At 46.5% G+C, this 23,559-nt stretch overlaps 1 long non-coding RNA gene across 1 annotated transcript; it reads right to left on the reverse strand.

Moving 5' to 3' along the window:
* Positions 1-401: 401 nt before the first annotated feature.
* Positions 402-17,694, reverse strand: LOC134901556 (uncharacterized). The gene is made up of 3 exons (XR_010175095.1): positions 17,327-17,694; positions 15,595-15,648; positions 402-579 (listed from the first exon to the last, which is right to left on the reverse strand). It is a non-coding gene; the product is annotated as an uncharacterized LOC134901556 (long non-coding RNA).
* Positions 17,695-23,559: the final 5,865 nt, after the last annotated feature.

Genomic DNA, 23,559 nt, shown 5'->3' on the forward strand with positions numbered 1-23,559 from the left:
CATATGCACATGCCAATTTTCTAATTTTTATTTCTAAAAATTCTTTTTTATATACATTTTCTCATTTCATTTCACCAACTTAGACTATTTTGGGCAGATCCATCACGCAAAATTCAGATTAAAAAACAAATTCAATTATAGGTTGTAATGTAACAAAAAGCCAAGGGGGTGAATATTTTAGCAAGGCACTGTATATTTGGGTTTCCATCAATACTATGAGGATTTAAGCAGATCCTCAAGGCTCACTGCTAATGTGGTTCCCCGCGCCCCTCCTTCTTAGTCCCCCCTTCCTCCCTCCTGCTCTGTTTTCTATCTACCTACAACACCGCTTTTATCTCATTTACCTTTTACTCTTTGATTCTTACTCACATTATTAGTGTTAATTACAACACACCTCAACATTTAATTTCTCATTTTCAATATTTATTATAATTTACTAATGATTACATTATGTTACAAAAATATATAAACATGGGAAACCAGAGATTGGATGATGAACTTCTTGATCTCAACCTCGCAAGGTGTATACGACCTCTTCAACCACTTCTTCATCTTTTTATGCCTGCATCAGGAACTCTCCTATGGAAAACAAGGACTGTCCTATATTAGACCAATGCTTTATAACCTCATTACATTTGCGTCTATAGTATATAAAGTCCTTTTATATGTTTAAAGTAACGTCATACATCCTTCGAAATTGTGTATTTATATCTGTGTATCATCAATTATCTCAATAAAAAGAAAGATAAACAGCAATCAATATGATAAGGTATCAATCTCTCCTGGGCTAAGTACTGCACAGCCATACAGTACTGCTCCAATAACACAGGGACAGGCTTGGCCATATGGAGACCCTTTCATAGACCCAAGTAGTGCCTGCAGTCTAATCAGCCTAACCTTTAATTCTGGTGACTCAGACATGTGATGGTGTGGCTGATGAGTCCTGCACAATAACACTAAGTTAAAGTCAAAACCTCAACATTGCATTAATAAAACCCATTCAGTAACCCCTTTCACATTACAACAATACCACCCTCACCCATCAGGACCTCCCAATTATATTAGTATCAGCCCACCCCTCATTCCCTCCATCTTACAAACATACCAGCCCCACCATTCAGGCCCTACACATTACACACATACCAGTCCAACCATTCAGCCCCTGCACATAATACTAATACCACCCCAACCCCTCAGCCTCTCCTCATTATGCAAATACAACTCTCAGTAGTCAACTCCTCTGCCTTACACCAATACCACCCATACCCACATCCCACTGACCACACAAACTCATTACCATTCATATGACCACACATTGGGGGTAATTCAGACCTGATCATAGCAGCAAATTTGTTTGCAGTTGGGCAAAACCATGTGCACTGAAGGGGGGGGCAGATATAACATGTGCAGAGAGATTTAGATTTGGGTGGGGTGTGTTCAAACTGAAATCTAAATTGCAGTGTAAAAATAAAAGCAGCCAGTATTTACTCTGCACGAAACAAAATAACCCACCCAAATCTAACTCTCTCAAATGTTATATCTGCACCCCCCCCCCCCCCCCCCCGCAGTGCACATGGTTTTGCCCAACTGCTAACAAATGTGCTGCTACGATCAAGTCTGAATTGCCCCCCATTAATCTAAAACCATCTCCACCCCTTTCTCAACATATTATACCAAGCTGACCCTTCTCCTAACACATTACCTACATGACGCAAACACACATATACACTTACTTCATCACTGAACTGATCTCCCAAAAAAGCGGGCACTGATATACCAAGTTGTTAATCACCTGGAAAAATCCACTCACTGGTAATTACGGGATGTAGTTATGTCTAACTGCCAGTCACAGTACCTCCCCCTACATCCCACTCCCTTAGAATCCCGACAGTCGGCATGCCGACTAGCAGAGACTATTCCCTCTCGTGTACATGACACCCATAGGTTGGGAATAGAACCTGTGGCGAGCGCAGCTCACCACCGTGCCCGCAGTGTGCGAGCCTGCAAGGGGGTTGTTATGCTAAGCCCCCCCCCCCACCGGCCATCTCGATGCCGGGATGCCAGCGTCGGTATGGTGACCGGCAGTCTCCTGACCGCCGGTCATGCATACCCAACCCGTAATTACAAAAGCAGTAGCCAGATAGAGCCCATGGAAGCTTAATGATGGCTCAAAAAAGTATACAAAAGCAATAAAACTTTTATAATACAAAACTTGACATTGCAAAATCAAAGACACTTGTACAATTAATGAGTATTTAACTGATGATTAACATAATAATAATAAGGAGTAAAATGTTGTATACAAGTAAATGCTAATATAAAAACGCCACTCCTCTGGAATCCAGGTTAATGTGCAGTTCACTTACCAGAGAGTGGACATTGAATAATGAGCTTAAGTGGCTGCTGATATGTGAACCTGAATCTCTGACCGGTCTTGCTTCTATATCTCTCTGTGATAACGTTTCCATATAGAAGCTGTATGCGTCTGCATTTGGATACCTCAACAGCCGCATAAGCACATTATTTGCTGCTGACCACTGACATTGTATGCACATGATAAAGGGCTGACCAAGTATGGGGAGGGAGAAGGGAGGGTAGGATAAGGAATGGAAGGGAATGATGAGCCCAGGCCTGATCTGTGCAGAGCAGTGGTGAATAGATGTCTATTCCTGGGAGCCAGAGAGACTAGGGGCATGGCCAGCCCCCACTGTGAATAAAATGTGAGGCGTTCACTGCATTGCCGCGAAGCCATGCCCCCTTTACCACAGGCCATGTCCCCTTTTCAACGGCGTGCGGCTTCGCCGTGCAGGGGTCCCTAATTAGAAGATACACATGTTGGGAGGTATGTAGCTGGTACCTGTGTAGGGGCCAGTCACCAGGAAACAGACCAGGGCCCTAAATAGCCCTAAACAGCCCTAATTAGATATAAAGTTATTTGTAGTGCAAGTGGCCTCATGATATCACGACGGGCACTAACCCATTAGTAAATCCATACAGATGGACTACCTTTGGCTGCATTGTACACAGATGTACTGTACCTTAGAGGTAGCCATGCAGTGTGTGGTTGCACTGTTGTGAGTGTGACTTTGTATGGCAGGTAGTGGCAGGTCTCCACGGTCTAATAGCGAATGCTGTAACTTTCCACCAAATAACTTGCAGAAGGGGCTATGATTCTGCTAATTTGTTCCCCTGAAAAAAATTCTTGAACCACTCTTGTGCTTGTGCTTTCCTCCTTTGCATTTCAATGTTCCTGGGCAGAGTACTGAAAATGGGATTTTCCCTCCAAAATTGGTAGTTATGTTGTTGTTGTTGTTGTTGTTGTTATTATATACATAGTAATATAATGTTTACGTGTGTGCTTTAGCATTTAGTTAAGTTTCACTATGTTACAATTTGTTCAGATTTCTTTATGTTACACTATTGCATTTTAATACAGGAAATATTGGGCAAAAGAAAATGAAAGGGTAGGAGACAGAAGGAGTCTTTTATTTCTGCTGTGCCCACAATTTCTATGGCAGCCGTAAGAGGTGGGTGGGTAAGCAACCTTATGCTGAGTTCTCTTAGGCCATGTTTACATAATTGTGAGTAGGCAGGGCCAGATTAACAATGGGATGGATGGAGCTTCAGCTCCAGGCCTCCACATAAAAATAGGCCCATCATCATGGCAGCATGATGATGACCAGCCATTTGCTGGTCACATAGTTGGCCATAAATAATAACTATTAAGAATATATTTCTATTTTTCTCACAAAATGATGCAATTTGTATATTTTTACATAATTAGGGAAATATTGGGGCTTCTATTGTAGGGGGTGTACTACTCGCCCATATAGCTCTGACAACACCCACACTGCACTTGTCACACCTCCCCAATTCTCACAATAGGCCCCTGAATATCTTCAATCCCAGGCCCATGTGGCGCTTAATCCGGCCCTTTGAGTAGTGTAGACTTAAATGGATAAATAGATAACCAGTGTCACACTACTTGGATTTTGGGAATCCAGAGTTGTGGCTTGCAGGCTGAATAAAGGTCTTTTTCATAGGTCTCCTATGAAGGCACTGCTGGAGCTGTAACTAGAAAATTCTGTAGAAGCGAATGGATCGGCAGAGCCCGGCTGCCCGAGCGCAAACGCCTGGCAGGACCCCGGAGGTAGGTCGGCTGATGACTGGAATGAGCTGAGGGTTCAGGGAGCAAAGGTAACTGGAGGATCAGCTAGTGTTCCGAAATTACCAGGAAATCCGGTGAATCAGAAGAATTCCAGGAACAGGATGCTACAGGAGCAAGGCTGTGAAGCACAGATTAACTAGCACACACAAGGCTGTGTAAGAGACGTTGCACTGGTGATTTCTCAACCAGGAAGCCTCAGGTTTTTACCTGCAGGCTGTTTCTCATTGGCTTTGCAAATCACACTGGTCACTGGACATTTGGGTGACCCAAGATGGCCGTGCCCATACTGCAACTCTGCAGCTGGAAGCTGCACCCACACATGCCACTGCCTCTGTCCCCTGGCCTCCCAGACATCGCTGCAAGCTAAGACCAGCACCAGCAGCCTGCACCCCCTCCGGAGGGACCGCACCAGAACATTCGGACAGGTAAGTACCGGGGCACCCGGGACCCGATCCGCCAGACCGTGACATTACCCCCTCTTTTAAGGATGGCCACTGGACAGCCACCAGGTTTGCTGGGATTCTCTTCATGAAACTTGCGAAACAACGCAGGAGCATGCACAGCTGAAGAATCCTCCCAGGAACGGTCTTCAGGACCATAACCCTTCCAATCTAGAAGATATTGTAGATGAGCATGTCTTATCCGGGAATCAAGGATTTTTTTTAATCTCAAATTCTACACCACGATCCGTAACAACTTTTGGAGAATGAGGAAGGACCTTACAAAACTTATTTAATACTAAAGGCTTCAAGAGTGAGACATGGAAGGTTGGGAAAACTCTCAGATAAGGAGGTAACTTAAGTTTGTAAGTTACGGAGTTGATCACCTGTTCCACAGGGAAGGGCCCAATGTAGTAAGGAGCTAATTTCATAGACGGAACACGTAATCTCAAGTTGCGAGTTGAGAGCCAGACCCGATCTCCAACTGTTAATTTAGGCACCATTCTTCTTTTATTATCCGCCCAAAACTTATAAACGAGCAGAAGCCTTTTGCAGATTCTGATGAACTGCCTTCCAGATTCTAGAAAGTCCATTGAATGAATTTTGTACTGCAGGAAGATCTAGAGTGGGTAGATCCAAAAACTGAGGAACCCGGGGTTGTAAACCGTATACTGTGAAGAAGGGAGTATAGCCTGTGGAAGAGTGATAGGAGTTATTGTGAGCAAACTCCGCCCATGGTAGTTGTTCGATCCAGTTGTCTTGAGAGGAGGAGATGTGGATTCTGAGGAGCGTCTCCAAGTCTTGATTGACTCTCTCTGTGTTTCCATTGGTCTGTGGGTGATATGCCGTCAAAAACTTTAATTGGATCTGTAAAGCTGCACAGAGAGCCCTCCATAATCTAGCCATGAACTGAACTCCAGAATCTGAAACGATTTCAGTTGAAAGACCATGGAATTTGAAGACTTCTGAGACAAAGAGCTGAGCTAATTCGGGTGCAGTGGGAAGACCCTTGAGGGGCACAAAATTAACCATCTTGGAAAAGCGATCGACGATTACCCAAATGGTAGTGAACCCCTTAGAGGAAGGTAAATCCATAATGTAGTCCATGGAGAGATGTGTCCAAGGCAACTTGGGAACAGTTAGCATAGTCAATTCCCCGGCGGGCCATTGACGAAGGGTTTTATGTTGCGCACATTTGTTGCAGGAAGCTATGACAGTAGAGACATCAGATTTTAATGAAGGCCTCCAATAAGAGCGTTGGACAAATTTGGTTGTCTTGTGGGCTCCGGCATGACTGGAAAACTGTGAAATATGAGCCCAGGATAGTAACTTTTTCTGAAGAGGAAGAGGAATGAACACTTTCCCCACTCGGGGCGGAATCTTTGTTGAGGCAAAATTCCGAGTCTTGAGAACTGGCTGAAGAGGAAGAGGGTCCTTAGAATTGTCTGAAGAGAAGGATCGTGAGAGAGCATCAGCTCTTTGGTTTTGGGATCCTGGTCGGAAAGTTAGGATGAAGTTGAATCTTGGAAAGAACATGGCCCACCGGACTAAGCGAGGATTCAAACACTGAATATTCTTGAGGAAAATCAGGTTTGTGTGATCAGTGAAAATAGAGATAGGGAATTTGGCCTCCTCCAAGAGATACCGCCACTCCTCTAAGGCTAATTTGGCGTCTAGAAGCTCTTGCTCACCTATCGTATAGTTCCTTTCTGCCCGAAGAAATTTCTTGGCAAAGAACCGGCATGGATGAAGCTTGTTATACCCCAAACGTTCGGAGAGGACTGCTCCCACAGTGTCGGCAGAAGCATCAACCTCCAACACAAAGTTTTTGTTGATATCGGGTTGCCTTAAAACAGGAGCTGTAGTGAACGCCTGTTTCAAATGTTGAAATGCTGCGTCAGCAGATGGTGACCACTCCTTTGGGTTAGCCTCCTTTCGAGTGAGAACGGTGATAGGAGCCACTATAGAGGACAACACTTTGATAAATCTTCAGTAGAAATTCGCAAAACCCAAGAAACGTTGTATAGACTTGAGTGTAGTGGGTTTGGGCCAATCGAGAACCGCTTGTACTTTGACTGGGTCCATCTCTAAACCTGAGCCAGAGATTATGTAACCCAGGAGAGGCATAGAAGGTTGTTCGAAAACACATTTTTCCAACTTGCAGTATAAGCGATGTTGACAAAGTCACATTAGCACCTCTTGAACTTGTAAATGGTGGTCTTCCAGATTGGCTGAGAAATTCAAAATGTCATCTAAGTAGACTACGACTGATTTATAAAGTAGATCCCTGAAGATTCCATTTACAAAGTTCTGGAAAACGGCTGGCACGTTACTGAGCCCTAAGGGCATGACTTGATACTCAAAGTGTCCATCCTGAGTGTTGAACGCCGTTTTCCATTCATCACCCGATCTAATCCGGATCAGATTATATGATCCCCTGAGGTCTAATTTGGTGAAGACTGAAGCTCCCTTAAACCGATCGAATAGCTCTGAGATCAGGGGTAGTGGGTAACGATTTTTAATCGTTATCTCATTCAGGCCCTGGTAGTCGATGCAGGGGCGAAGACCTCCATCTTTTTTCTGAACAAAGAAAAACCCTGCACTGGCCGGGGACGTGGAGGGCCAAATGAAACCCGTGGCAAGATTCTACTTGATGTATTCCGACATGGACTCTGGCTCGGGTGCCGAAAGAGGATATATCCGCTATGGGGCTCAGACCTGAGAGGGGCCCTCCTTCCCTGTCAAAATGACATATGTTGTACAGTATTCATTTTTTCACCATTGGTAGATACATAGGGGCCCTTACAAACTTTTACTTTGGGGCTACAATATATCTAGTTATGCCCCTGGACCTGCTCATTGTAATGTGGAGGGCATTATGCTGTTACATAAAATAAACTAAAGCACTGTAATGTGGTACAATATAAAGTGGAGGCACTATAGTGTGGCATAATATGAACTGTATCATAATGTGAATTGTGGCTACTGTGTTGCATAATGTGCACTGGCATCCCTACAATGTGACATAATATGAATCGGAGCACTACTGCAGTTCATAAAATATACTAGCATACTGCTATGTGGTATAACATTAACTAAGGCTCTATTATGGTTCAGAAAATGAACTAGGGCACTATTATGGGGCATAAAATTAACAACTGCTGTGGAAAGGTGTCTCTCTTGAAGCATTGGGACAGGGGCCTTTCAAAATGTTGCTATAGGGCCCATTAAGTTCTGGCTACGCCCCTGTCCGCACATACCTACAGTAGTTACGGCCCTATATTTGATTCTAATAGTAAAGATTGTAATTAATTATAGTTTATCTGTTAAATGTAATTTTCCCTTTTATTAATAACTCTGTCTAGACACTATTCTCTCATTGGCGTATCTATAATAAATGCAAGGTGTGCGGTGCACACAAGCCCCTGGGTCCAGGGAGGCCCACACCTTTCACCCATAAAGAAGCTATATTTCTCTAACGTCCTAGTGGATGCTGGGGACTCCGTAAGGACCATGGGGAATAGACGGGCTCCGCAGGAGACTGGGCACTCTAAGAAAGAATGAGTACTACCGGTGTGCACTGGCTCCTCCCTCTATGCCCCTCCTCCAGACCACAGTTAGAATCTGTGCCCGGAAGGAGCTGGGTGCTTTTGTGAGCTCTCCTGAGCTTGCTAATAAGAAAGTATTTTAGTTAGGTTTTTTTATTTTCAGAGAGCTTCTGCTGGCAACAGACTCTCTGCTACGTGGGACTGAGGGGAGAGAAGCAAACCTACTAACTGCGGCTAGGTTGCGCTTCTTAGGCTACTGGACACCATTAGCTCCAGAGGGTTCGAACACAGGATCTTAACCTTGGTCGTCCGTTCCCGGAGCCGCGCCGCCGTCCCCCTCGCAGAGCCAGAAGACAGAAGCCGGCGGGTGAAACAAGAAGACGGCAAAATCGGCGGCAGAAGACTCCAGTCTTCATATGAGGTAGCGCACAGCACTGCAGCTGTGCGCCATTGCTCCCACACTAACCCACACACTCCGGTCACTGTAGGGTGCAGGGCGCAGGGGGGGGGGGGGGGCGCCCTGGGCAGAAATTGTGTACCTCTTGGCAAAAAGCGGCATATATACAGCTGGGCACTGTATATATGCATGAGCCCCCGCCATTTTTTACACCAAATTGCGGGACAGAAGCCCGCCGCTGAGGGGGCGGGGCTTCTTCCTCAGCACTCACAGCGCCATTTTCTCTCCACAGCTCCGCTGAGAGGAAGCTCCCCAGGCTCTCCCCTGCAGACTCACGGTAGAAAGAGGGTAAAAAGAGAGGGGGGGGGGCACATAAATTTAGCGCAATAATAATATATACAGCAGCTACTGGGTAAACACTAAGTTACTGTGTGATTCCTGGGTCATATAGCGCTGGGGTGTGTGCTGGCATACTCTCTCTCTGTCTCTCCAAAAGGCCTTGTGGGGGTCCTGTCCTCATATAGAGCATCCCCTGTGTGTGTGGTGTGTCGGTACGCTTGTGTCGACATGTTTGACGAGGAAGGCTATGTGGAAGCAGAGCAGGTGCAGTTGAATGAGGTGTCTCCGCCGACGGCGCCGACACCTGATTGGATGGATATGTGGAAGGTGTTAAATGATAATGTAAACTCCTTGCATAAAAGGTTGGATAAAGCTGAAGCCTTGGGACAGTCGGGGTCTCAACCCATGCCTGTTCCTACAGCGCAGAGGCCGTCAGGGTCTCAGAAGCGCCCACTATCCCAAATTGTTGACACAGATATCGACACGGATTCTGATTCCAGTGTCGATGGCGATGATGTAAAATTGCAGCCTAAAATGGCTAAAGCCATCCGCTACATGATTATAGCAATGAAGGATGTATTGCACATATCAGAGGTAAACCCTGTCCCTGACAAGAGGGTTTATATGTTTGGGGAGAAAAAGCAAGAGGTGACTTTTCCCCCTTCACATGAGTTAAATGAATTATGTGAAAAAGCGTGGAATTCTCCTGATAGGAAAGTGCTGATTTCCAAAAGGCTACTTATGGCGTATCCTTTCCCGCCAAAGGACAGGTTACGCTGGGAATCCTCCCCTAGGGTAGACAAAGCATTGACACGCTTATCTAAGAAGGTGGCTCTGCCATCACAGGATACGGCCTCCCTAAAGGATTCTGCGGATAGGAAGCAGGAAGGTATCCTGAAGTCTGTGTATACACATTCAGGTACTCTACTGAGGCCGGCAATTGCGTCGGCCTGGATGTGTAGTGCTGTAGCAGCATGGACTGATACTCTGTCTGAGGAACTGGATACCTTGGACAAGGATACTATTTTACTGACCCTGGGACATATAAAAGACGCTGTCCTATATATAAGGGATGCCCAGAGAGACATTTGCCTACTGGGCTCTAGAATAAATGCAATGTCAGTTTCTGCCAGAAGGGTCCTGTGGACTCGGCAATGGACAGGTGATGCAGACTCAAAAAAGCACATGGAGGTTTTACCTTATAAGGGTGAGGAATTGTTTGGGGACGGTCTCTCGGACCTAGTTTCCACAGCTACAGCTGGGAGGGAAGTCAAGTTTTTTGCCATATATTCCTTCACAACCTAAGAAAGCACCGTATTACCAAATGCAGTCCTTTCGATCACAAAGAAGCAAGAAAGTTAGAGGTGCGTCCTTTCTTGCCAGAGGCAGGGGTAGAGGAAAGAAGCTGCACAATACAGCTAGTTCCCAGGAACAAAAGTCCTCCCCGGCTTCCACTAAATCCACCGCATGACGCTGGGGCTCCACGGGTGGAGCCAGGAGCGGTGGGGGCGCGTCTCCGTCATTTCAGCCACCAGTGGGTTCGCTCACAGGTGGATCCCTGGGCTATACAGATTGTGTCTCAGGGATGCAAGCTGGAATTCGAGGTGATGCCCCCTCACCGTTACCTCAAATCGGCCCTGCCAGCTTCCCCCATGGAAAGGGAAGTACTGTTAGCGGCAATTCACAAAGTATATCTTCAGCAAGTGGTGGTAAAGGTTCCCCTCCTTCAATAGGGAAGGGGTTACTATTCCACAATGTTTGTGGTACCGAAACCGGACGGTTCGGTCAGACCCATTTTGAATTTAAAATCCCTGAACATTTACCTGAAAAGGTTCAAGTTCAAGATGGAATCGCTCAGAGCGGTCATTGCAAGCCTGGAAGAGGGGGATTTTATGGTGTCTCTGGACATAAAGGATGCTTACCTGCATGTCCCCATTTATCCACCTCATCAGGAGTACCTCCGATTTGTGGTACAGGATTGTCATTACCAATTCCAGACGTTGCCGTTTGGTCTGTCCACGGCTCCGAGAATATTTACCAAGGTAATGGCGGAAATGATGGTGCTCCTTCGAAAGCAAGGAGTCACAATTATCCCATACTTGGACGATCTCCTCATAAAGGCGAGGTCCAGGGAGCAGTTGCTGGTCAGCGTAGCACACTCTCAGGAAGTGTTGCAACAGCACGGCTGGATTCTGAATATTCCAAAATCGCAGCTGATTCCTACAACGCGTCTGCCCTTCCTGGGCATGATTCTGGACACGGACCAGAAGAAGGTGTTTCTCCCGGCGGAGAAGGCTCAGGAGCTCGTGACTCTGGTCAGAGACCTCTTAAAACCAAAACAGATGTCGGTGCATCACTGCACGCAAGTCCTGGGAAAGATGGTGGCATCATACGAGGCCATTCCCTTCGGCAGGTTCCATGCGAGGATCTTTCAATGGGATCTGTTGGACAAGTGGTCCGGATCGCATCTTCAAATGCATCGGCTGCTCACCCTATCCCCCAGGGCCAGGGTGTCTCTTCTGTGGTGGCTGCAGAGTGCTCACCTTCTCGAGGGCCGCAGGTTCGGCATACAGGACTGGGTCCTGGTGACCACGGATGCAAGCCTCCGAGGATGGGGGGCAGTCACTCAGGGAAGAAACTTCCAAGGGCTGTGGTCAAGTCAGGAGACTTGTCTGCATATAAATATCCTGGAACTAAGGGCCATATACAACGCTCTGTGTCAAGCGGAGCCTCTGCTTCGCAACCAACCGGTGCTGATTCAGTCAGACAACATCACCGCAGTGGCTCATGTAAACGGCCAGGGTGGCACAAGAAGCAGGGTGGCAATGGCGGAAGCCACCAGAATTCTTCGTTGGGCGGAGAATCACGTGCAAGCACTGTCAGCAGTTTTCATTCCGGGAGTGGACAACTAGGAAGCAGACTTCCTCAGCAGGCACGACCTCCACCCTGGAGAGTGGGGACTTCATCAGGAAGTCTTCACTCAGATTACAAATCGATGGGAACTGCCACAGGTGGACATGATGGCATCCCGCCTCAACAAAAAGCTACAAAAGTATTGCGCCAGGTCAAGAGACCCTCAGGCGATAGCTGTGGACGCTCTAGTAACACCGTGGGTGTTCCAGTTGGTCTATGTGTTTCCTCCTCTTCCTCTCATACCCAAGGTGCTGAGAATCGTAAGAAAAAGAGGAGTGAGAACAATACTCATTGTTCCGGATTGGCCAAGAAGGACTTGGTACCCGGAACTGCAAGAAATGCTCACAGAGGACCAGTGGCCTCTGCCCCTCAGACAGGATCTGTTGCAACAGGGGCCCTGTCTGTTCCAAGACTTACCGCGGCTACGTTTGACGGCATGGCGGTTGAACGCCGGATCCTAGCGGAAAAAGGCATTCTGGATGAAGTTATTCCTACGCTGATAAAGGCTAGGAAGGACGTGACAGCAAAACATTATCACCATATATGGCGAAAATATGTTGCTTGGTGTGAGGCCAAGAAGGCCCCTACAGAGGAATTCCAGCTAGGCCGGTTCCTACACTTCCTACAGTCAGGAGTGACTATGGGATTAAAATTAGGATCTATAAAGGTCCAGATTTCGGCCCTATCCATTTTCTTTCAAAAGGAACTGGCTTCACTTCCTGAGGTTCAGACGTTTGTAAAGGGAGTGCTGCATATTCAGCCCCCTTTTGTGCCACCAGTGGCACCTTGGGATCTTAACGTGGTGTTGAGTTTCCTGAAATCTCACTGGTTTGAGCCACTTAAGACCGTGAAGCTAAAGTATCTCACGTGGAAAGTGGTCATGCTATTGGCCTTAGCTTCGGCTAGGCGTGTGTCAGAATTGGCGGCTTTGTCATGTAAAAGCCCCTATCTGGTTTTCCATATGGACAGGGCAGAATTACGGACTCGTCCGCAATTTCTGCCGAAGGTGGTGTCATCTTTTAATTTGAACCAACCTATTGTGGTGCCTGCGGCTACTCGTGACTTGGAGGACTCCAAGTTACTTGATGTAGTCAGGGCTTTGAAGATTTATGTAGCCAGAACGGATAAAGTCAGGAAAACTGACTCGCTGTTTATCCTGTATGCATCCAACAAGCTGGGTGCTCCTGCTTCAAAGCAAACTATTGCTCGCTGGATCTGTAACACGATTCAGCAAGCTCATTCTGCGGCTGGATTGCCGCATCCGAAATCAGTAAAAGCCCATTTCACAAGGAAAGTGGGCTCTTCTTGGGCGGCTGCCCGAGGGGTCTCGGCATTACAGCTTTGCCGAGCAGCTACTTGGTCGGGTTCAAACACTTTTGCAAAATTCTACAAGTTTGATACCCTGGCTGAGGAGGACCTTGTGTTTGCCCATTCGGTGCTGCAGAGTCATCCGCACTCTCCCGCCCGTTTGGGAGCTTTGGTATAATCCCCATGGTCCTTACAGAGTCCCCAGCATCCACTAGGACGTTAGAGAAAATAAGATTTTACTCACCGGTAAATCTATTTCTCGTAGTCCGTAGTGGATGCTGGGCGCCCGTCCCAAGTGCGGACTTCCTCTGCAATACTTGTATATAGTTATTGCTTAAATAAGGGTTATGTTATGTTGCATCAGGTTGTCTGATGCTCTGTTGTTTTTCATACTGTTGACTGGGTATGTTATCACAAGTTATACGGTGTGATTGGTGTGGCTGGTATGAGTCTTACCCTGGATTCCAAAATCCTTTCCTTGTAATGTCAGCTCTTCCAGGCACAGTTTCCTTAACTGAGGTCTGGAGGAGGGGCATAGAGGGAGGAGCCAGTGCACACCGGGAGTACTAATTCTTTCTTAGAGTGCCCAGTCTCCTGCGGAGCCCGTCTATTCCCCATGGTCCTTACGGAGTCCCCAGCATCCACTACGGACTACGAGAAATAGATTTACCGGTGAGTAAAATCTTATTTTACCCCATCAGAGTCCTGCTGTGGCCAGCGCTGTAGACAGAAATCACTGGAAAAAGAGAGCTGCAGCCATTTTCCCGGTGATTTGCACATGTGCAACGGAGATGTCCCTGGGAACAAGGAGTGGGCACCATGTTCCTGGAGACCTGTGCATGTGCATTAGACCCTTGCTCTTTGCCATAGTCTACAGCGCTGGCAGAGAGAAAAAGGGGTTACGGTCATTAGGTCGACAGCACTTAGGTCGACAGTCATTAGGTCGACCACTATTGGTAGACATGCATTAGGTCGACATGGTCAATAGGGCAACATGGTCAATAGGTCGACATGTACTAGGTTGACATGGAAAAAGGTTGACATGAGTTTTTCACTTTTTGTTTTCATTTTTTTTTTTTTTTTTCATTTGTCATACTTTACGATCCACGTGGACTACAATTGGGAACGGTAACCTGTGCCGAGCGCAGCAGGGCACCTTTCCTGAAGCATGGCGTCCTTTTGATCATGTCGATCTACTGCATGTCGACCAATAGTGGTTGACCTAATGACTGTCGACCTAAGTGTGGTTGACATAATGACCCATACCTGAGACCCATATGGGCCTTCTCCTCTCTTAAAACACCCCTGTATTCTATATTGTATATATGACACTTTTTTTTACATGACTGCATTGCAGTGGCGTGCGGTGAGGTCAGTGGCTGGTGAGGCACTACAGCCATAATGTCCGCCAAATCCTGTCGATGACCCCTACCGCCGCCGAGCCAATGCCCACTACTGCCCCTGAGCCGATGCCCGCTGCCACCACCAATGGCTTACAAACTCGCCCACCATCAACTGACCCAGCCCTCCGCCACTAATTTGCATCTCAGTCTGATGACGCCAATGCCCGCTGCCTGCCTGCTCATCATACTTGTTGTATATTGTACATTTTTATAGAAAAAAAATAAAATTAGTGTTTGAGACTGGGAAGGGAGTGGGAGGAGGACATGAATGCAATTTTGCTGTCCAGGGCTTCCATTAACTTAATGGAAAAGGGTCTGAATGATTTAAAAAATGGGGGGGAAAAATGCGTGAGGTCCCCCCTCCTAAGTATAACCAGCCTCGGGCTCTTTGAGCCGGTCCTGGTTGTTTAAATACAGGGGAAAAAATTGGACAGGGGTTCCCCGTATTTAGACAACCAGCACCGGGCTCAGTCCGGTCCTGGTTCCAAAAACATGGGGGGAAAAAGATGTAGGGGTCCCCCATATTTTTAAAACCAGCACCGGGCTCCACTAGCCAGGGACATAATGCCACAGCCGGGGGACACATTCATGTAGGTCCTTGCGGCCATGGCATTACCCCCCCAACTAGTCACCCCTGGCCGGGGTTCCCTGGAGGAGTGGGGACCCCTTAAATCAAGAGGTCCCCCCCCCTCCAGGCACCCAAGGGCCAGAGGTGAAGCCCGAGGCTGTCCCCAGCACCCCTGGGCGGTGGGTGCCGGGCTGATAGCCATAAGTGTGTAAAACAAAGGAATGTTTTTTTGTTGTGGAACTACAAGGCCCAGCAAGCCTCCCCCGCTTGCTGGTACTTGGAGAACCTCAAGTACCAGCATGCAGGGAAATAACGGGCCCGCTGGTACCTGTAGTTCTACAACAACAAAAATACCCAAATAAAAACACAACACACACACCGTGAAAGTAAAAATTTATTAACACACACTTACACACTCACACATACTTACCTACATCCCACGCCGGTCACGTCCACTTGTCCAGTAGAATCCAATAGGGGTACCTGTAAAATGAGAGAGAGATTACTTACCTACATCCCACGCCGATCACGTCCACTTGTCCATGTAGAATCCATTAGGGGTACCTGTAAAAATGAAAATTATACTTACAAACTTTATTCTAATCCAGAGGAGGGGAGAGAGAGAGAGGGAGGGGGGTGAGAGGGGGGGAGTGAGTGGGGAGAGAGAGAGAGACGGGAGGGGAGAAAGACAGGGGAGGGGAGAGAGAGCGAGAGGGGGGAGGGAGAAGGGGGGAGAAGGGGGATTGATTCTGCAAAGGACAGAGAGCCGACGGAGCATCTGGCATAGAGGTGCAACAGAGGTGAAGTGTCGAGAGAGGAATAGTGATCACAATTTAAAAAAAAAAAAAAAACATTTTCGGGGAGAAATGCTAGTTTCATGTTCTCCGCGGCTCTGCCTGTGGTTCCTATTAATAATTTCTAGGCTACTAATGAACTGGTAATGAGCTGGGCTGCAGGGAGCTATACGGGAGAGGAGAGGTCTCACCTGCCTTACACATGTAGTGTGTATCCCTACACAGTGCCAGATTAAGATCCTCATGGGCCTGGAGTTAAATTTCTGCAAGACCTATTACATACTTCCCGACTGTCCTGGCAGGGAGGGCATAGAGAGACGCAGGGCGGCATTGACAGCATAGAGAGACGTGGGGCCGTAGGGAGGGTATATAGACACGGGGCGGTGGGGAGGGCAGAGAGACGTGGGGCAGTAGGTAGGGCAGAGAGACGCGGCGCGGTAGGGAGGGCATAGAGATGCGGGGCGGCAAAGAGGGCATAGAGACGCGGGGCGGTAAAGAGGGCATAGAGACGCGGGGCGGTAAAGAGGGCATACAGACGCAAGGTGGTAGGGAAGGTATACAGACGCAGGGTGGTAGGGAAGGTATACAGACGCAGGGCGGTAGGGAGGGCATAGAGATGCAGGGTGGTAGGGAGGGCATAGAGACGCAGGGTGGTAGGGAGGGCATAAGACGCAGGGTGGTAGGGAGGGCATAAGACGCAGGGTGGTAGGGAGGGCATAAGACGCAGGGTGGTAGGGAAGGCATAGAGACGCAGGGCGGTAGGGAGGGCATAGAGACGCAGGGCGGTAGGGAGGGCATAGAGACGCAGGGCGGTAGGGAGGGTATAGAGACGCAGGGTGGTAGGGAAGGCATAGAGACGCAGGGCGGTAGGTAGGGCATAGAGACGCAGGGTGGTAGGGAAGGCATAGAGACGCAGGGCGGTAGGGAGGGCATAGATACGCAGGGCGGTAGGTAGGGCATAGAGAAGCAGGGTGGTAGGGAGGGCATAGAGACGCAGGGCGGTAGGGAGGGCATAGAGACGCAGGGTGGTAGGGAGGGCATAGAGACGCAGGGTGGTAGGGAGGGCATAGAGACGCAGGGTGGTAGGGAGGGCATAGAGACGCAGGGTGGTAGGGAAGGCATAGAGACGCGCGGCGGTAAAGAGGGCATAGAGACGCGCAGCGGTAAAGAGGGCATAGAGACGCGGGAGGGTAGGGAGGGCATAGAGACGCGCGGCGGTAAAGAGGGCATAGAGACGTGCGGCGGTAAAGAGGGCATAGAGACGCGGGACGGTAGGGAGGGCATAGAGACGCGGGACGGTAGGGAGGGCATAGAGACGTGGGGCGGTAGAGAGGGTATAGAGATGTAGGGCGGTAGGGAGAGCCTAGATATGAGGGGTGGTAGGGAGGGCATAGAGAGATGTTGGGCGATAGGGAGGGCATAGGGAGAAGCAACAGTAAAGCACTCACCTGTAATATCTGTGCGGCGTCCAAACATCACCTCCCCGCAGCGGCACCCGCTCTGCCCGTTCCTTCTCCATCACTTTGGTCAGGTGCTGGGATGTGGAGTCCAGGGATCTGGGCGCGCCAGGTGGCAGTGACATCACACGTGGGGGAGAAGGCGCCGGGTCCCAGTGAGTATGCGGCGCAGGGAGGGCTATGAAAGCCTTCCGCTGCGCTGCTATCACAAACTGGCCGCGGCGCAGCAGTAGTTGTTACACTGCCGCCGCGGACGGAGAGCGGGGGTGTTAATGCCGGACGGGCAGGGGGCACTGACAGCGGGGCCTAGGAGACAGAGACGCGGGGACAGATCGAGTCAGACACACACACTGACTCGTCCACTTACCAGACGCTGGCTGCTCCAGACGCTTCCATTCTGTGCAGGTCGTTTAGATGTTCCCCCGTACAGCACTGGCAGTGACAGCCGGATATAGTCACTGTCAGTGCTGCCCAATCACAATGCCCCTGCTGTTCTGCGGCACTTACATAGGTGCCGCTTGCATTACTATTTTCAATGGGCTTTTACAGCCCTTTACATGACCCCGCCCCCTGCTTCCGCCCACTTACAGTGCACAGCGGGAGGCACTGTTCTCGGTGCCGCACAAAAGCTTTTACAAAGCAATTTTACTTCTAAAAACATTAACATGATATAAAAAAGATACTTATGACACACAATATGTGCCATAACTATCTTCTTTGTATTCTTTTAATCAGGAATGACAGGGGAGGCACTGCCTCCCCTGCCTCCCCTGACTGCACGTCCCTGCGCATTGTATACAAAGAGTAATGCAACTGTGCCATGGGAAAGGGTAATTGAATTTGGGTGTCTTTCATTTTCTATCAAAGGGTTAAAGTCACCTCTTAGAACAATAGCAGAACAATGGATGACATTAGTTATACCAATAAAACTAGAAAAACAGAATGCTATCATACCGGCCAAAGTAAGCAAACCAAAAGACAATGTATTTTGATTAAAAGTTAAGTTCTTACTTATATTACGAGTGGTTTATATAAATGAAATGTGACTGTTACAAAGTCTGTTCTCCTACGTTCCTCTATGAAGTAGATAACATGTTTTTCATTCATGCCACAATATGCAAAAAAAAAAAACCCTCATAAAATATAACTGTTATAAAATAAGGTATTCAAGTGAATACCATATGCAGAAATGTTTTCATGTTAATTCTGAGGTTTTCACATGGTTTTCATGCATAGAGATGTGGCCTTCATGCTAATTTAATACATTATTCACGTTAATTTCATGCTCACTACTAAGCTCTTCTCCCAGGGTAAAACGCTGGAGAGTCTGCACTGCAGTTGCTGTAGGCAAGGGTATAACCATAGTGATAGTAACTCATGAGACTGTGATGGTCCCCTGCAGACTAATGGCCCCATAACTGGATGATAACATGTACTACTACGGTATCTATCCTGTATCCATTATTGCAGGCAGCAATCGGTTTTTGCAGGGATATTGGAAATGTATGTATAGTTTCATATGTGCATTACATATGCATGACACTGGTGTGTATCACCTTTCAGTGTTTATTGTGACCTTAGCCATGGTGAGGAACAGTGTGTGCACACACATAGGCTGAATGGGAAACCACATTATTGAAATGTTTCCATGAGCTAATTTTGATATTAATTAAGCACGATAATCTCGTTCTAGACCAAGTTGAGAAGAGTATTGAAGAATTGGGCAAAAGCCTAGAAACCTGGGAAAAAGATCTAGCCTTTCAAAATACTTTTGACAAGTACAAGAAGGATCTTGACACATATGAAACCAACATTATAGAAAGAAAACGAACTAAGTTTTTGCGAGACAAAAACGACTTCTTCCAAGGAAGGCTATTTCGTTGGAACTCTTCAACCCCACGATTCAGAGGAGGACTAATTAGAGAAGACCCTAGTTCTTCTGAACTAGAATCTTCCTATAGTGAAGATTCATCTACAGAACATCCCGAAGGAGGAATCCAGACTTACAGACATAACAACAGTGAGGGAGAGGCCAGCGTACAAGAGGCAGAAACAAGTATCAAGGCCGACGAGAAGGGGGGGGGGGGACGAAACGCAGACAGAAACAAGCGGGAATGGGACACTCCAAGGATCTCACAGTACCCTGTACGAACAACCAGGAAGTGACAACCACAGATAAACTACAAATCATCAACCTCAGCACTAAAATTCTCACGGAAGATCAATTGGAAGTCCTCAGCAAGGGATTATCGTTCTCACCCACTTCACCCTTCAACAGGTTTACATGGGAGAAGGACTCGAGGCTCTTTGGCCGAAAATTACTACTAAAGAAATTCTTCGCTAAGACATCATCAGATGAAAGCATGAAAACATCATCACCTAGTAACATAGGACTTTCAGAAGACCCCAATATATCACTACCATTCCCCTCATCCTTGTCGGAGGAAGAACTTTCAGCTATCCAGATATTGGAAGAACTACACATGGAATCGTCATCTAACATGCCATCCTTGCAGAAAACTAGACCCACCTGCAAATTGAAGTCCACTTTCTTCCCTCCCAACACCAACAGCCCAGAAATCAAGGTCTTTTTAGACCTGGTGTCTAGAGAATTTGATGAGATCCAAACCAGTTCCCGAAGAAAATGCCTCACTAAGAATCTCAAACTTAGAGAGAGACAAGCCTTAAAAGAAATTAAATCTTGGACCGATATTGTCATAAACCCTCCGACAAGGGTGGCAATATCGTATTATGGCCTATCACGATGTATGAGGCGGAAGCCTGAAGGCAACTCTTGGATACCTCTTGTTATTTAAAACTGCCACTCAACCCAACAGCAAGGTTCCATAAACAATATATGCACATGATTGAAGAAGCGTCAGCCATTGGAGTCATCACACAACAAGAGGCCAAATATCTTGAAGTATCCAATCCCAGAGTGCCCACGTTTTACTTATTACCAAAGATACACAAAAACATCAATAAACCACCTGGTAGACCTAACGTCTCTGGTAATGGTGGACTTTTGGAAACCCCCAGCAAGTTCTTGGATCTTCATCTCAGAGACCATGTCATGACATTACCCTCTTATCTGAAAGACACCTCAGATCTCCTACGGAAAATACATGACATCTGTCTAGATGAGAACTGCATCCTGGTCACTCTTGATGTAGAAGCCCTGTATAGTAGCATCTCACATGAACAAGGGGTACAAGCAACCAAATTCTTCCTGGATATGGAAGAAAATAATTTATTCAATGACTTCCTCTGTGACCTGTTGAGCTTTGTTCTGAATAAGAATTATTTTACGTTTGGTGATCAGTTTTTCCAACAAATCCGGGGAACAGCTATGGGAGCAGCATGTGCTCCCACATATGCAAACCTGTTCCTCGGCTGGTGGGAACAAACAATTGTGTTCAGTGATACCAACCAACGTTATACGCAACACATCATTAACTGGCTGAGATACATTGATGATATTTTTGTGATCTGGGATAGCGATGAAAAACTACTTTTGGACTTCATAAATCTCCTCAATGTCAATAACCTCAATATTTTCCTCACTCACACAATAAGCAAAGATAAAATATCTTTTCTGGATTTGAATATTTACAAAACAATCAGTGGATCTCTGGCTACAGAGCACTTTCGAAAGGATACAGCTACTAACAGCATTCTGTATCAGACTAGCTCACATTTCCTGCCAACTATTGAGAGCATCCCCAAAGGGGAATTCCTCCGTCTTAGGCGGAACTGTACAGAGGATAATGTCTACAAACAGAAGAGTATAGAACTCATGACAAGACAGCAGGCTCGGGGATACAGCAAATGTTCCCTAAAAAGAGCCCAACACTCGGTCTTAAAAACCAATAGGGAATCCCTTTTTTTTCAAGACAAATCTCAAGAGGGAAAAGCTGCTGCTAAGATTCGGTTTGTAGGAACTTTCTGTCCAGAATGGTGCCTATTCAAAAACGCCATTCAGAAACACTTACCTGTTCTACATCTAGATCTGGAGTTATCCCCCCTACTGGATTCCACTCTACAAATCAGTTGGAGGAGATCCAACAACATTAAAGATATGCTTGTTCAGAGCCATTTCTTACGCGATTCTACTAAATCAAGAAACCTTACGGGATCGTTTCCCTGTGGATAATGCAAAGCTTGCCCACAGATTCAAATAACTGATAATGTCAAGGACAGACTCGGACGAGATATCTCCATACGGCACTTCTTTAATTGTGACACACAAGGAATAATCTATTGCCTAACTTGTAGTTGCAATCAACGATATGTGGGTATGACGACCAGAAAGTTCAAAACCAGAATTCTGGAACATATGGGTTCCATCAGAAATGCAGCATCGGATCTCCTGAAGGGCAAAAAACTAACATCAGTAGTCAGACATTACCATGCTCTACATCAAGGTTCACCCTGTGAGATGCGTGCCTTCGGACTTGATAGAGTCCATTTAGGCATACGCGGGGGTGACCTCAGCAAAGAACTCATCAAAAAAGAAAGCGAGTGGACCTTTAGGTTAGGAGGCCTCAAACCATCAGGTTTAAATGAGTATATCAATTATAGCGTGTTCCTTTAACTCATATAATCCATTACTCTGCACTAACCATATCAGCACATCTCCTACCCTGTGATGTACATACACTCTTATTCAACACTCAATATTTCCAATATAGGGCACTTATTTCAGTTATTTATTTATTTATTTATTTATATTATACATATTATAATAATTATTTTCATTATATTTATATTATATATATTATATTGATTATTTTCATTATATATATATTATTATATATATCATCCTTTCACTACCATCATTTTCACCTTCTCATGGAGTTCTCATAGATCCTTAATAGGGGAGTATGTTATATTGTTATATTAATACATCCTCCTTCTCACATTCACTACCCCCCATTGGCTCAAGACTCAATCCAGTCCCACCCCACACTTAGTTTACACACACTACATCCCTTCCATCCCTCCCCCCCTCTTACATCCACCTTTTTCATTTCTTTATTTGCACAAAGACTCTTTCCAGTCCACCTAGCTCTCATTTATTCACCAATTGGTATACTCTGTTGAGAGCAGCATATAATTACATCCTTTTCAGCAGTTTTATTTTCCACACCTCATCACCTTCACACACAATCTCCATACAATTCAGTTTTATTTTACTTACTTTACTTATTTATATTCAAATTTTTGCACACCTTCTGGCCCTTTAAACTCTTCTAAAAGTGATTATTAAACCATATTTTATCAGAATGATGAAAGGAGCTATAGATAAATACTTTAGATCAATACTCCAATTAAATGTTCTTATTTAATACAAACTATTACCTTTTGTGCCAGTTTTCCTCCCTTTTTTGCAAATTTACACGACCGCAATTTATGCATCTCCATTTGTCTATCCCCTCTCTTTCCGATACGTGCCCTGCCTTTAATTTGAATTAAATTAAATTATGCTTTGTTACCAACACACCCCAAAGTTTTTAACGTTCTGAACGTCTCCTTTTACCCTGGACATATGTGAATGCTGATATATATATGTCAATATATATGTATGTGTCCAATTTACATCGCACTCGCAGATCCAATATACTGCCATCTAATCGTTTTATTAATCTTTAAATTTCATTTTAATAGACACTAATTTGTTTGTTTGTTCTCTTTATGCTCGCTTTTGTGAAATGGGCCCCGGATTGAAAGCTAAATAAGGATGGAGTGTAATTGATTTAGAAAAGCAACTACATCTGTGCAACAATCCCAATACGGGATGACACACCCCCTCATTGATTGGACATTTGCCAGCTCTCTCCAAGATAAAGCCCATACGAGCCCATTACGTAACAGGAAGTGACCAAGCCCGGTGAACGGGCGAAACGCATCTTCCATACACCCACTGTCCGGGGACACAGCCGTCCTCTGCCTGCCTGAGCTTCGTTCAGCCCCGTCTCATCCAGTCCAGCGTCTACCCGGCATCTCCCGTCCGCTATGCGCTTCCACAACGGGGTACCTGACATCGCATCTTAAGACCTCTAACACAGACTTTGACAGCCGTGCAATATTCAGCCCAGCGGTCACACGGCATTCCACTACCGCAGTGTGCTTCAGCGACGGACCTTTCCACGGACGTCTTCTGTCTGCACCAAATCTTATCCTAACCAGTGGCCGACTACCGCAGCGTGCTTCATGTGATTTAT

This window comes from Pseudophryne corroboree, chromosome 1, assembly GCF_028390025.1.
Source record: "Pseudophryne corroboree isolate aPseCor3 chromosome 1, aPseCor3.hap2, whole genome shotgun sequence".
Classification (NCBI taxonomy): domain Eukaryota; kingdom Metazoa; phylum Chordata; class Amphibia; order Anura; family Myobatrachidae; genus Pseudophryne; species Pseudophryne corroboree.